The sequence below is a fragment of the Littorina saxatilis genome, linkage group LG11 (genome assembly GCF_037325665.1).
Source record: "Littorina saxatilis isolate snail1 linkage group LG11, US_GU_Lsax_2.0, whole genome shotgun sequence".
Taxonomy (NCBI): Eukaryota; Metazoa; Mollusca; class Gastropoda; order Littorinimorpha; family Littorinidae; genus Littorina; species Littorina saxatilis.
Window position 1 is genome coordinate 12,888,435 of NC_090255.1, and position 14,190 is coordinate 12,902,624.

Sequence of the window (14,190 nt, forward strand, 5' to 3'; positions counted from 1 at the left end):
GAAACACGTGTTATATCTGGACATCCGCCACCTAAAAGTGAATGATAGCCGGACATAATTATGACCGGAAAGCTGTAAATACTATCAACTTTATCAAAATAGCGTTACATATGCGTGGTAGTACAAAAAAGCTACCAGTAATCCAGAATTATTAAAAAAAAAAAATAGGAAGTGGGGGGGGGGGGGGGGGGTAATTTTTTTTTTTTTTTTTTTTTTTTGCGCATGAAAAGACTTAAGGCCATATTCTCGTTACAAAACCGGGGGGGGGGGGGGGGGGGGGTATTTTTTTTTTTTTTTTTTTTTTTTTTTTGCGCATGAAAAGACTTTAGGTCGGATTTTCGTTACAAAACCAAAGCTTAGTTTAAAAAAAAAAAAAAAAAAAAAATTTTTAAATAAAAAAAAAATTTTTTTTTTAACCTAATAAGAATGTTTGTTAGCATGAATTAAGGTCGTGTCGCAATTTTTCAACCAAGACAAAAAATTTTATTTAGAAAATTATATTCGGAATAATTTTCAATCTTTTTTTTTTTTTTTTTTGCGCATGAAAAGACTTTAGGCCGGATTTTCGTTACAAAACCAAAGCTTAGTTTAAAAAAAAAAAAAAAAAAAAATTTTAAATAAAAATTTTTTTTTTTTTTTTAAATAAAAAAATAAAAATTTTTTTTAACCTAATAAGAATGTTTGTTAGCATGAATTAAGGTCGTGTCGCAATTTTTCAACCAAGACAAAAATTTTTATTTAGAAAATTATATTCGGAATAATTTTCAATCTTTTAAATTTGTGTGTGTTAAAATTAAATGGCGGGATGGGGTGTTGGTAACCAAACCAACACTTTATTTCGCAAAGCTAGCGTGCGCAGCTAGAGATTGTATTCTTTGATTTTGAATTTTTGTTTGTTTGTTTGCTTAACGCCCAGCCGACCACGAAGGGCCATATCAGGGCGGTGCTGCTTTGACATATAACGTGCGCCACACACAAGACAGAAGTCGCAGCACAGGCTTCATGTCTCACCCAGTCACATTATTCTGACACCGGACCAACCAGTCCTAGCACTAACCCCATAATGCCAGACGCCAGGCGGAGCAGCCACTAGATTGCCAATTTTAAAGTCTTAGGTATGACCCGGCCGGGGTTCGAACCCACGACCTCCCGATCACGGGGCGGACGCCTTACTTCATTGTCTGTTTGATATGAGGATCGATACTTGATCTTTTTATCGTGCTTTAAAAGATTCAAGGATTGTTTGCGTTTGCTTGATCACACTAAACGGACTGGGTGGCCGAGTGGTAACGCACTTGCGCTCGGAAGCAAGAGGTTGCGAGTTCGACCCTGGGTCAGGGCGTTAGCAATTTTCTCCCCCCTTTCCTAACCTAGGTGGTGGGTTCAAGTGCTAGTCTTTCGGATGAGACGAAAAACCGAGGTCCCTTCGTGTACACTACATTGGGGTGTGCACGTTAAAGATCCCACGATTGTCAAAAGGGTCTTTCCTGGCAAAATTGCATAGGCATAGATAACAAAATTGTCCACCAAAATACCCGTGTGACTTGGAATAATAGGCCGTAAAAAGTAGGATATGCGCCGAAATGGCTGCGATCTGCTGGTCGATGTGAATGCGTGATGTATTGTGTAAAAAATTCTATCTCACAAGGCATAAATAGATCCCTGCGCCTCGAGTCAGAGTCTGGAGATACGCGCGCGATATAAGACTTGAATCATATAACTAAGAACACGAGAGACTAAAAACACGAACACGCTATATTCCAACATCGGACGACTACCATTCGTGAATAACTTGATGGTTGAAAATGCAGATCTGCTAATATGCACTGCCATTACTTGTTTAAGACATGCACGGATCATATCACAAACGTGTGCTACTCCCTATAACTGAAACGTTAAAGCACCCTCACAAAAACACACTAGTAATTAATATCACAGTGGGAAGTATCCTCTTGAGCTTATACTTTAAAACGCTATTTAGCTTTGGTTCCTCAATGTTTGTTTGATGTTTGTTTGTTTTCAGGAGGGGGGGAGAGAGAGAGAGAGAGAGAGAGAGAGAGAGAGCATGAGTAACCATTGAATGCCATTTTCAGGTGTCATTTTTTCTTACTTGTTAATGTTTTGATTTCAAGGGAAATTGTGTTTTGATTTCAAGGGAAATTGTTTTTGATGGTTACAAAATATAATGATTACACTTACAGGCGAATGACACAACGTGTCCTGTTCCCTGCCACACACAGTCTTCAGTTCTTTGTCACTCATAGTGTTGAATTTACTGTCACAAACACACTCACAGCCACAGTCACACACCCTCACTTGGCGAAAACAGACTTTCTTTCTTTATTTGGTGTTTAACGTCGTTTTCAACCACGAAGGTTATATCGCGACGGGGAAAGGGGGGGAGATGGGATAGAGCCACTTGTCAATTGTTTCTTGTTCACAAAAGCACTAATCAAAAATTTGCTCCAGGGGCTTGCAACGTAGTACAATATATTACCTTACTGGGAGAATGCAAGTTTCCAGTAAAAAGGACTTAACATTTCTTACATACTGCTTGACTAAAATCTTTACAAAAATTGACTATATTCTATACAAGAAACACTTAACAAGGGTAAAAGGAGAAACAGAATCCGTTAGTCGCCTCTTACCACATGCTGGGGAGCATCGGGTAAATTCTTTCTCGTCCCAACCAATATGGGACTCCCCCTAACCCGCGGGGGTAGCGAAAACAAACACAATTCTCAAGAATCAAGTAAGCAACATATATTTTGCAAACCATAATCTGTACTGAGGTTCAATGGGAACCACATTTTTAGAGCAAAAGTTTAAAACAACACAAGAAGACTTAAAAATGTTTTCCTACTGGACAGAGCAAATACACGTAACAATGCTGCGGGTCCATACTAAAGTCATGATCAATGGGAGTTATCCACAACCCAGACAATCTCATACAAAGGACAGCTGTCATGACATCTGTCAGTGCAGACGTCCACATATTTACACCAAAAAGAAACAAGGTAAACCAGAAAACAAGAAGAGCAAACGCTCGATCGAGTCACTTTCGCAGTTCTGAATATTATATGAGGCATCAGATGGACAGGAAGAAATTGCTATTCACAACACAATGAGTCACGTTCACATAAAATTTGAGCCCGGTCACTTTTATAGTTTCCGAGAAAAGCCCAACGTTAAGTTGTGTGTTGCCGAACAGAAAAGGCTAGTTATCTCCCTTGTTTTTCTGATAACGTTCGTAAAAGGCTACAGATGTAAATACTTTGATGTAAAGAATAATCCTACAAAGTTTCAATCACATCCGATGAACTTTGTCAAAGATATAAAATGTCTAATTTTTCCTTTGACGCTGACCTGTGACCTTGAAAAAGGTCAAAGGTCAACGAAACCATCGTTAAAGTGTAGAGGTCATTGGAGGTCACGACTAAACAAAATATGAGCCCGATCGCTTTGATAGTTTCCGAGAAAAGATATAAAATGTCTAATTTTTCCTTTGACGCTGACCTGTGACCTTGAAAAAGGTCAAAGGTCATCGAAACCATCGTTAAAGTGTAGAGGTCATTGGAGGTCACGACTAAACAAAATATGAGCCCGATCGCTTTGATAGTTTCCGAGAAAAGTCCAACGTTAAGGTGGTGTCTACTAACACTGACCGATTACATAGAGTCACTTTTTCTCAAGTGACTCAAAAATCATGAAACATAATCAAGTGATACTGTAATCCGAATCAATTTTCACTTCAAAATTTGTGTCATACCAAATGTTTAGAGCAAAAGTTTAAAACAACACAAGAGATTTGAAAAGGTTTTCCAACTGCATGGGTGGGAGCAAAAAATCTGTGCTTTACGAAAAAAAAAAGTGTATGACCGGGGGGCTTGTAACCACTTTGCTTGTCGACAAAAATATTTCTTTTAACTTCCCTCAAAGTATTAAACAATGGCGACTGCACGTGAGAGGAAACAATAAAGAGACCAAAAAGCAATGTACTCACGTTAAAATGACGAACACGGAACAAATAACAGGGACGTTTCGACCTAAGGGTCTTCTTCAGGCACAAAAACACAAAAGTACACACACAAAAAAGAAGAAGACGATAGAACAAATAAAGAGGAGAACAACTGACAAAAGAACTGCACTGCACAAACCAAAGTGCAGTTTTCCCTCAAAGTGACAGGAAACTGCGGGAAATGGAATTAATATTACAGTAGGAAGTAACAGTTAAATTTAGTACATGTGCTTCATGTGTTCTTTTCATTTGCCACTTTATCTTTAATTTGGGTCCAGGATCTCCCTTCCAGTGTTTGGCTGCCTGCAATGCCCAACAAAATTTGTTTCTTTCCTGGAAGCTTTCCTCCCAAAATGGAAGCTTGAAAAAGCTTCCTCACGGCCTTCTCTTCTTCTCTCGAGAACTTGCTGTAGTTCCCTGAAACAGAAATTGACAGCTGTTCCTCAAAATGCCTTTGTTGTACATGCTAAAGACTACAAAAAATGAGCACCCAAAAAATCACACCTTCCATGGAGACAATAACGTACAAAATACAAAATAAACAAGAAGAGCAAACGCTCGATCGAGTCACTTTCGCAGTTCTGAATATTATATGAGGCATCAGATGGACAGGAAGAAATTGCTATTCACAACAGAATACAGATGTAAATAATTTGATGTAAAGAATAATCCTATAAAGTTTGAATCAAATCCGATGAATAGTTTCAGAGATATGATATTTCAATTTTTTTCCTTCAAGACATACCTGTGACCTTGAAAAAGGTCAAAGGTCACCAAAGCAGACGTCAAAGTGTAGAGGTCACTGGGAGTCACGTTCACATAAAATTTGAGCCCGGTCACTTTTATAGTTTCCGAGAAAAGCCCAACGTTAAGTTGTGTGTTGCCGAACAGAAAAGGCTAGTTATCTCCCTTGTTTTTCTGATAACGTTCGTAAAAGGCTACAGATGTAAATACTTTGATGTAAAGAATAATCCTACAAAGTTTCAATCACATCCGATGAACTTTGTCAAAGATATAAAATGTCTAATTTTTCCTTTGACGCTGACCTGTGACCTTGAAAAAGGTCAAAGGTCAACGAAACCATCGTTAAAGTGTAGAGGTCATTGGAGGTCACGACTAAACAAAATATGAGCCGGATCGCTTTGATAGTTTCCGAGAAAAGTCCAACGTTAAGGTGGTGTCTACGGCCGGCCGGACGGCCGGCCGGCCGGACAGACTAACACTGACCGATTACATAGAGTCACTTTTTCTCAAGTGACTCAAAAACAATACTGACAAAAATACATAATTCCCAGGCCTTCAAAGTGAGAGGAAAAGAAAAAAAACAGAATGATACAGCTAACGGGCGGGGATATAGCTCAGTTGGTAGCGCGCTGGATTTGTATTCAGTTGGCCGCTGTCAGCGTGAGTTCGATCCCAGGTTCGGCAGAAATTTATTTCACAGAGTCAACTTTGTGTGCACTCTCTTCGGTGTCCGAACCTCCCCCCGTGTACACTACATTGGGTGTGCACGTTAAAGATCCCACGATTGACAAAAGGGTCTTTCCTGGCAAAATTGCTTAGGCACAGTTAATAATTGTCTACCTATACCCGTGTGACTTGGAATAATAGGCCGTGAAAGGTAAATATGCGCCGAAATGGCTGCAATCTACTGGCCGTATAAAATTTCATCTCACACGGCATCACTGCAGAGCGCCTAGAACTGTACCCACGGAATATGCGCGATATAAGACTCATTGATTGATTGAACAGAGCTAACCATATCTAAAACATAGCTAAACGACTCCCAACATGAAAAAATGGTTATTTTGAGTCCCCGGCCCCCTTCAGTGAATCTGGATCACATTTTGTAAAACCGCAACAAACATTATTGAGTTTTTGGAGCGCTGTGGCAACTTTAAAACTTTTAATTTGACCCCTACCTTGTTTTAATGACTGCCAGATTACCTAACGACTTCTGAATCACACACACATTGAAAGCATTGACAAGGTTTTTGATGATGATTAAATGTTATAATTAGCTCATTAATATAAATTTGGAAGCAAGCAAAGCTCGCTGTCCACTATTTCTTGCTGGAGGGCATAGAAAGGTAAAACAAGAAGGGCAAAGCCCATACGACTCACATGCTTTACACATTTTTCCTACCAAAATACATGTGACCTTGACCCAAGGTCAAGGTCATCCAAGGTCATGCAACACAAAGCTGTTAATTCAAGACATAGGAAGTACAATGGTGCTTATTGGCTCTTTCTACCATGAGATATGGTCACTTTTAGTGGTTCACTACCTTATTTTGGTCACATTTCATAAGGGTCAAAGTGACCTTGACCTTGATCATATGTGACCAAATGTGTCTCATGAAGAAAGCATAACATGTGCCCCACATAATTTTTAAGTTTGAAACAGTTATCTTCCATAGTTCAGGGTCAAGGTCACTTCAAAATATGTATACAATCCAACTTTGAAGAGCTCCTGTGACCTTGACCTTGAAGCAAGGTAAACCAAACTGGTATCAAAAGATGGGGCTTACTTTGCCCTATATATCATATATATAGGTGAGGTATTCAATCTCAAAAACTTCAGAGAAAATGGGAAAAATGTGAAAAATAGCTGTTTTTTAGGCAACATTTATGGCCCCTGCGACCTTGACCTTGAAGCAAGGTCAAGATGCTATGTATGTTTTTTGGGGCCTTGTCATCATACACCATCTTGCCAAATTTGGTACTGATAGACTGAATAGTGTCCAAGAAATATCCAACGTTAAAGTTTTCCGGACGGACGGACGGACGGACGTCCGGACGACTCGGGTGAGTACATAGACTCACTTTTGCTTCGCATGTGAGTAAAAAAAAAACCACCATGTTGGTTGGATTTAAAAATTATTTTGTGGGGTGTGTATTAATACAAGGAAATGGAACGAATATGATAAAATAAAATAATCAACAAGAACAACCCAAAAATCAATGAGACCATGAATTGCATCAAAGACAGGTTAGAATTTGTGTAGTGTGACTCCTCTTTTATGGTGCATTACACTGAAGAGCACTGAAGAGCAACCGCCCTGATATTATACGTTATTTGCGTTTTTGACCAAAATATGACATTTTACACACATCTCGACAGTCATTGTTCACCTCGACTGCTAGCGCAGTCTCGGAGAACAATGACTGTCTTGATCTGTGTAAAATGTCATATTTTGGTCAAAAACGCAAATAACATTTATTTATCGATTGCATTCCTTTCAGGTACTGACTTTGTTGTTTTAACGATTGAACGAGCACACACACACTTGCAATCAAACACATAAGCTTCATATTTGGGCGTTTCAGGTTGGCCGAAACTTCAAAGGAACTACAAAACACACGTCATGTACTGACTTTGTTGTTGTTTTGACATTGAACAGCACACACACATGCAATCAAACACATGACGTGTGTTTTGTAGTTCCTTTGAAGTTTCGGTCAACCTGAAACGCCAAAATATGAAGTTTTGTATGCCTCTGACGTCACATGGCTCAAAGAAGGGAAATCCAATGTCCAATCGATACATAACCCTTTGTGGTGGACTGGGCATTAAGCAAACATACAAACAAAGAGACTGAAGAGCGCAAGTCTGCTGTATGTACACTGAGCACAAAAAGTTAAGTTCTGTGAAATTTGGAGAGCCTGCAGCTACCCAGCAAAAACACCATTAAAACCATTGATTTTTTGCTGTTTTTCAGTTTTGTGGTCGCTCTGTTTTACACACTAGATCAGCCTGACAGCGCGACAGATTTGAACGAAATTTGTATGAACCATTAGGTAAGACACCAAATAAACTTTCGAATGTAAAAAATGTAAAATATTCAGTTTAAGTCACTGTTTCAACGGTTGAAAGTGAATCAAGCCATCAAAAAACACAATTTTTGAGAGTAGATGTGGTCACGGACCAGTGACATCATACCCAGATATTGCTCAGATTCCAGAAACACATTTTTGAGCAGAAGAAAGACTGATTTTCAAATTCACGTATATTTCTGACCAAATAACTGCTGTTATCTGGGGTATACCATTGAAAAAAATATCCTTTACTTTTTTGTGCTCAGTGTATCAGTGCACGGCAATGAAAGTCACAAAGTTAAAAAGTGTGTGGAGTTGTACCTGCAATGTGTGGCCTCTCCGATGAGAGACCACATATCCCTTTTAAGGCACAGTAAGCCTCCCGCAAACCATCAAAGACACACAGTACAAACACCCTTTTGTTTGAACACTCACCGCTTGAGAATATCTGAGGTGCCTTACGTAAAGAGCCAGCAATTTTCAATGAATTTATTTTTGCATGGTTTATCTAACGCCATAGCCATCGTGGACCCCGGGGTGTGATCAACTTTCCTTTTTTTTCACAATCTAGTCGTCAGTTTCTGATTTCAATGCGACTCGCCTTATCTGCATCAGAACATTATCGTGTAACTCTGAATCTAAAATGCAACAACGACTGCGAGTCACACAAACTTAACGGTGGAGTTTGGCTTCAAAGAAGCAAGTTCAATGCAAAAAATGTGTCTGCTTCGGGAAACACTTCTTTGCGTGACAAGCTTCCGGACTCCCTTTTTGTCCATTTTTCAAAACTTCGAGTTGTACTGATCTTTTTTTGATGAAAAACAAATCTTTTAGGATTAATGAATGCTTGTGTTACAAGTCGTCAATTTATTATTTAGATTTTAGTACTAGCGCCAAAAAGCGTCTGATTTTGGTACTAGACAATCCTGCAGGCCATGCAAAAATAAAATCTTAAAAAAATGCTAGCTCTTTACGGAGGGTACTTAGGATGTTCGCAAGCGGTGAGTGTTTAAATGAAAGGGTGTTTGTACTGTGCGTAAAAAACCTGGCAATGTCTGTTCAGAAACTGATAGTTTACGTAAACCAGAGTGTGCTGACGCTTTCTGTTGTCCATTTGTCTATTATCCCTACCAAAATTACCCGTCAACATGACAGGCCACCTTCAATTTAAGGACACTTCTGGCAAGTCATTGCAGGTACCCCTGTACTATCTTTTGCAATCAGTATATAAGAAAACTAGCTATTGTAGTCTAAAAATCAGTACTGGCACAATGGTGCACAAGTGCTTTCCATGACCACTTGTGATCTGGTTTAGCTCCTTGCAGGACACATACCAATTAATTCCGTCTCTGCCATGGTTTCGGATGATCAAGAGGGCCTGCGAGCGTTGGGGCTCCGGAAGAGCCTGGGCCGCAGCAACATCTGCCTCCTCGCTGTGGCTTTTTATGAGGTGCCGGTTGAGGTGTTGAGCAAAGTACTTTTCGCAGAAGATACAAAAGTATCGCTTGCCCTCTGTCTGGATTTTGACTCCTGAAACCCATGATACTTGAATAATGAAGTTGGAAACTACATCACAAAAGAAAGGAAAAAGAGGGGTTAGTTTAAAGGTCCTTATAATAATAACAAAATATATTATACAAGTGCCGACCTTCAACAGGGTCAGGACAGCATCCCCCCAACTATTAGAGAACAATTCCAAAATTCTTTCACAGTAACAAAAACTATGTTCCTTGTTTATAAAAAATAATGACACACCTTTTATTCGCAGTTATAGCAACAACAAAGAAAACTGCCTGAAATGGAAGAGGGGGAAGACCAAATTGAATCAAATCTTATTTTACAAGGTTTGTGGCATAAGCATTACAGAAATTCTTTCTTTTTCATACTACTCTAATCATATATACACACGGACATACAAATAGAACAGAGAGAGAAAGATAATGGTTTATATTACTAAGGCCACAGACCCATATACAAACCAATGGGGGTGAGAGAGAGAGAGAGAGAAAGAGAGAGAGATTGAGAGAGAGAGAGAAAGACAGAGAGAAAGAGACGGACAGTGAGAGAGAGAGAGAGAGAGAAAGATAGATGGGTTCTTTTTCCCAACTATTGGTTTTTTTGGGGGGTACTCCTTTTTTTATGTCAGGTCGATTTGGGGGGTACCCTTGCTTGAGCATCGTCATGTGACCACTGTGAAAGAAATTTTTGATCAGGAAAAAAGTACCACAGAGTCAAGTGGGGTGCCTTTACTGGCCTAATAGGATTGAATGAAATGAAATGGGGATGAATGCCTTAAACATATTGCAGTAGAAGTTTAGGCAACTCTCATTCATCCCATAAACATTCTCAGTCACTGAAGACATGCGTGCATACCTTTGCTTGTATTTTCCTCCGGTGATGTCGGGCTTTTGGTACCTGCATACAGAATGAAAGTAAATTAAAACTTGTGCATGCTTAGTTTGAAATTGAACAGATCATGAACCAGGTACCAAAAATATATACCGGCACGGTTGGCCTAGTGGTAAGGTGTCCGCCCCGTGATTGGGAGGTCGTGGGTTCGAACCCCGGCCGGGTCATACCTAAGACTTTAAAATTGGCAATCTAGTGGCTGCTCTGCCTGGCGTCTGGCATTATGGGGTTAGTGCTAGGACTGGTTGGTCCGGTGTCAGAATAATGAGACTGAGTGAGACATGAAGCCTGTGCTGCGATTTCTGTCTTGTGTGTGGCGCACGTTATATGTCAAAGCAGCACCACCCTGATATGGCCCTTCGTGGTCGGCAAACAAACAAACAAACCAAAAAGATATAAACACCAAAACGCTTTTGTATGACGGCTTACTAGTGCCAGAACCTAAGGTTACCATTTTCACGTGAAAATTAGTAAATAACAGTGTTAATTACTTATTTTCAATTTTGCCTCGTTTTTGGTCACAGTAGTCGGACTTTAAGAGTCCGCACTGAGAGGCTACAACGTCCGTCAAACATCACTCTCACAATATTTCTGAAATATCTTTTAATAGAAGGCCTTATCGAGCAAGTTATCCGACGGGAAGATGCATGTCAGTTTTCTGCAATAGCACTTTCCTTAACGTTGTTTTGGGTAACTTAAAAAAGAATAATCGAGCCCAAAAACTTTTGAATCGAAGCTGCTTTTAGCAGACGGACTTTTGATCAGCTGTGCTCACACACTTTCACATATATCTTTCAATATAATTCCTTATTCGACAAGTTGTCAGGCAGACAGCTGTGCCTCATATTCATTTACACTACAACACTCATACATCTGCTTTGTAGTGTATTACTATTAGTGAAAGACAATTGATCCGAAAATGTTCGAATCGAGAGAGGAAAAATGGCGTGTGGCCGGACGTGTGCTAAAGGTCCGACCACTAGCAGACTGATCTGTTCGGTCTAGGCTAACACACTTTCACAAATGTCTTTCGATAGAATTCGTTATTCAACAAGTTGTCGGACACACAGTTGTATGTCACTGTTATCTACACTGTAACACATGCGTTCAGCTCTTATTGTTAATTTGCATCGGATTAATAGTCTACCAGCCAGCCTTCTATGTCATGTATGAAACCTGGAAATGACCCTGTTCCTGTAAATTTTTATGACGGAAATGTAATCTATAGGGTACGGAGAGTCAAATTAGCTTGGTTGCCTAAAGTTGCACTTTGGGAAATTCTCAGAATCCAAGATGGCCGCCCAACGGTCATCTTGAAGATGGTCAATATGTAACTTTTGATCCAGATGGGCTAAAGAGTCGTGTAATACCTCAATATAGGGTTTTTTGATGTCGGCGAGTTCATTTCTGAGGTTGGTTTGTCAATCCTGTCAACAGAATCCAAGATGGCCGCCAAGATGGCCGTCAAAATATATAAAAACACATTTCTCGCCATATCTGGGTTTCTAAAGCAGCTAGATTCATGATCTTAGTGCTGACCATGTTTCCAAAGGCTGGGAAGCCGTTCTGATATCACCCAGATGCAAGATGGCTGCCAAGATGGCAGGTAAACGTCATTCACGCTCAAATCAATGTCACACAAAAATAAGGAAAACGCCATATTGTTTGTCTTTTGTCTGAAAGAACATGTTAGCATCCAGTTAAAGAGGCAACTTTCAGAAAAGCCGATGGGTCTCGATGGTGGGGATGGACAGAAGGAGAGCAAGCACAAAGAGGAAGGTGAAAGAAGGCGAGCGATCGACGCAGCAGACCGGACGAAGATTGCAGAGGAACTGCAGAAGTACTCGCACCCTCTCATTGTTGAGTCCACTGCAGACCTGTTTACCCCCATAAGTGTTTTGGAGTAATGCTCAGCCCCAAAAATAGTAATCCTGGCACAAAAATAGTAATCATCCAGCATTCGTCGCTAATTACAACGCACATGACAACTGTGTCTGCGAAACGCAATCATGCACATATATCCATCATTCACAAACAAAACACATCAGTCAGTTTTTGTAGTCATCATAATTTCAAAGAAGATCACATCAAAAGCACATGCATCACTGATTCTTTTTCTTTTGCTCGTAGTAGGCCTTTTTCAGTGTGTCAAGCGCTTCTCTACTGTACTTGCGCTTGCCGAATGAGTGAGGGCGAGACTTCACCACTAGAATAAGGCTCTCCAGCGTCTCATCAGACAGACATGATCTCTGGTCAGTCCTGTGCTTTTTCACCCCATTTTGCCATTGAAAAAAACAATGCCAAACATGTGAATTGATAAAAAAAAAAAAAGATAAAAAAAAATTAATATTTTTTTTATTTATGAAAATTGTAGTCTTGACACGGATAGCGGAATGGCGTATTTTTTGCAGAAAATCGTAATAAATTACGCCAAAATCGTAAGGGTAAACAGGTCTGCCACTGACCTGTACAACATCGTCAACGGGCAGATCGCGCCAGCAAAAGTAGGCCTAAATGTCCAAGATGCACTCAAGATCGGCAGCACTCAAAGTGAACAGTTCGCCGCTTCGCTTCACAGCACATTCCATGGCCCGATCGAGAGGAAAGTGAAGACCATGCAGGAGATGAAAAAGGTAGTGGTTGTGAAAGACAAGGCCATCTTTGACATTGAAACATTATTCGTACGGCTTCAGATCATTAGGCAACAACGTGGTGTGAAGGCGACAGACATCTTCAAGTACGAACTCAGTCCCGTACCTCCATCTCTCATCGACGAGTTCGGGAGTTTGAGGAAAGGAGACAAGGCTGTGCTCGTCAAGTGTCATGGTGTGCCGGTCAACAACGCACCTGCACCAGACGTGGTGCTGGTCGACTCCTGTACCATGTTGTGTGGCCAGTTGCGGGGACAGCAGGAGATTTTGTCGCGAGTTTCGGCGCTCGACTGAGCCGCTATCCTCCAGCAGCACAGAAACTGGTGTTGTTTGACAGGTACCATGAGAATCAGCCAACTGCGAAGGACCACGAGAGGATGAGGAGGGCAGGGGAAGGATCAAAGGACTTCCGTCTGACACCCACAACCCCCCTCCCACACAGAGAAGCTATCATGAAGAATGCCAACAACAAACGCCTCCTCAGCGAACATCCTCTGTGGACATCCTCTGCAAGAACAACGTGGAGCTTGTCAGCAGTTTCGATTGTCTTGTCACCCATGAGGAGGCGGATATCACGCTGTGCAGCTACATGCTGAAGGCTGCAGCAGGCGGGGCGGAGACGATCAGGGTGCTGTGTGATGACACTGATGTGTTCGTCCTTCTCGTGTACTTGGCATGGAGGAAGAGGATACAGAAGAGCATCCAGATGGAGAAATGGGACGGCACGGTGCTTGACATTCGCGCAACAGTGGACAAATTGGGGGACAAGTGTGGTCAGCTACTCGGCATGCACGCCTTATCGGGCTGCGACACCGTGTCGTACCCCTGTTACAAGGGCAAGAAGTCGGCGCTCAAGGTGCTTGGAAACAGCGACATCCTAGGCCTGCAAGATGTCCTTGGGGAGCCAGACGTCAGTCATGACCAACTTAAGGCCACTGCCGACTCATTCTTCCTCGCGCTGTACAGTCAGAAGAAGGCCAAGTCCCGCAATGGTGCAAGATCCAGACTGTATCTGGGCAGGAAGAAAACCACCACCTTTGAAGAGGCTACCACCAAACCGATTGCAACCTGAGGCTGCATGCTCTCCGAGCACATCTGCAGATGATGTTGTGGAAAAAGCAGCAGACCATAAAGATCCACCAGCCGAGGCTCATGATATCGCGCTTTTCGGATGGGATTATCGATGAATCTGGTGCTGTGACACAATCGCTGTCTAATGCGCCGATAGCACCGCAGCAGCTCTCAGATGTCGTGAGCTGTAGTTGCAGCGGCCGAGGGGAAAGCGTGCAGCGA

The 14,190-nt window shown here is 41.2% G+C and overlaps 1 long non-coding RNA gene across 1 annotated transcript; it reads right to left on the reverse strand.

Annotated features, from left to right (window-relative positions):
* Positions 1 to 2,748: 2,748 nt before the first annotated feature.
* On the reverse strand, positions 2,749 to 10,422 carry LOC138979779 (uncharacterized). The gene is made up of 3 exons (XR_011460128.1): positions 10,211 to 10,422; positions 9,172 to 9,367; positions 2,749 to 4,435 (listed from the first exon to the last, which is right to left on the reverse strand). It is a non-coding gene; the product is annotated as an uncharacterized lncRNA (long non-coding RNA).
* Between the last annotated feature and the right edge of the window lie 3,768 nt (positions 10,423 to 14,190).